Source organism: Otolemur garnettii, unplaced genomic scaffold (assembly GCF_000181295.1).
Source record: "Otolemur garnettii isolate 467f Iridium unplaced genomic scaffold, OtoGar3 scaffold00282, whole genome shotgun sequence".
In the NCBI taxonomy this organism is placed as follows: Eukaryota; Metazoa; Chordata; class Mammalia; order Primates; family Galagidae; genus Otolemur; species Otolemur garnettii.
In genome coordinates this window covers 959583-961535 of record NW_003852677.1, presented here as the reverse complement: position 1 = coordinate 961535, position 1953 = coordinate 959583, and positions in this window count along the sequence as shown.

Genomic DNA, 1953 nt, shown 5'->3' with positions numbered 1-1953 from the left:
TTTGGTGGTGGAGGATTGTGCTGTTCATTATGGAGGATAGGTCTGAGAATATCCTGGAGAGCTGGTTTAGTTATGGCAAATGTTTTCAACATGTGCATGTCATTAAAGTATTTAATTTCTCCATCATAGATGAAACTCAATTTACCTGGATCCAGGATCCTGGGTTGAAAGTTATTTTATTTAAGGAGATTAAAGATTGATGACCAACCTCTTCTAGCTTGAAAGTTTTCAGCAGAGAGATCTACAGTCATTCTAATGTTTTTCCCCTTGTAGGTTATGGTTTTCTTACGTCTGGCTGCTTGTAGAATTTTCCCCTTGATATTAACTTTGGCAAAGCTCATTATAAGGTGTCTGTGAAAATGTTTATTTGGGTTGAGCCATGCCAGTGTTCTCAAACTGTCTGCTATCTGAATTTTACAATCTCTTTGCATGTCTGGAAAATTCTCTTTGATTATTTCATGAAGTAGAACATCTGTATCCTTTGCAGCAAGCTCATCACCTTAAGGAATTCCTATAAGGCAAATATTAGATCTCTTTCAATTATCCCAGAGCTATCTAAGAGAATGATCTGTTTTTGTTCTCCACTCATTTTCCTCTTTGAGCATTTGGGAGCATTCAAAAGCTTTGTCTTCAATGTCAGAGATTGTTTCTTCTGCCTGCTCCATTCTGTTACTGAGGGATTCTTCTGTATTTCTCAGATCTTTGAGGACTACAAGTCTTACTTCATTGTGTCAAAATCTTTGGTGATTTTGTCGTTGAAGTCGTTGAATTCTTGAGACATCTTTTGAATTACTCCTTGAAATTCTAATTACATCTTTACCTCTATTCTGTTGTTCTTATTTGCTACCCAAATTCTGAACTCGGTTTCTGACATCTCAGCCATTTGTTTATGAATACAGTCTTGTGCTGTGTTCTGCCATATCATTCCTTGGGGGAGTTGATGTACTCTGATTATTCATGTTCCCAAAGTTTTTCCACTGATTCTGCCTCATGATTTTTGGATAGATGGGAGGTAAGGTGAAATTGGATTGGGAGCTCCTGGAATTGTGGTTAACTAGCCCTTTGTTAAGTATCTGGGACTGGCGTCTGCAGCTTTTTCCCCTATAGCTTTGCAAAGTTATACAGTATTACAGTCCATTGCTAAGGAAACCTGCTTGGTGTGGTGGGTTTAGGTGGCTCTTTCTTGTATTCAGCTGGTTCTTCTCTGATCCTAGTGAATTAGTGACTCTGGTGAAGTCTTAGCTGTGGAGAAATACAAGCAACTAAGACATCCCACACCTTATGGACAACAACTGGAAGAGGAAAATCAATCCTTCCCCTTATCACACAACTACGGTACCACCCAAGAGGGTCCTTGGGTGATTGGCCCACGTTAGGAGTTCCAAACCAATTGACTCAGTCAGTATAAACTCTCAAGTGGGAATGTTTGAAAGGTCACTAGTAACTAGATGGCAGAGGTCTCCTGGCTGCTCAAATTTGGCTCGCTCCAGTGCTCTGTGGAGTCAATAAGGCCCACCCAGTAGCAGAGTTGGACCAGGGGGCTGTGTCTCTTTCTCCACTTTGCTCCTCTTTCACTCCCAGTCACTGGTGACCCCACAGGGCTGAGGTCCTGCTCCCTCCAATAAGCAGATGTGCAGGGGCTTTATGTTTGTCAGAGTCAAAGGAAGGTCAATACCCCAAAGGACCACCTTTTACCCTCTGCCACCAGCCAGCTGGGGGAGCTGAGGGTTGCCTGCCTCGGGTACTCAATAGCCACTGGCAAGTATTCCACTTGAACTCAGTCTAATCCTAAGGTAACAAGTCAGCAAATTCTCGTCTCCCTCAGCCACTGTGCCTTTGCCCCTGCTGCTCTGCAACCCCAGTATCCCAGCAGTGCAAATAGAGTGAGGTCTGGTTTCCTCTGGCAGTCCTCAGAGTTGGGGTGGCGTCTCTCCAAGACTAGACCCCGGTAGG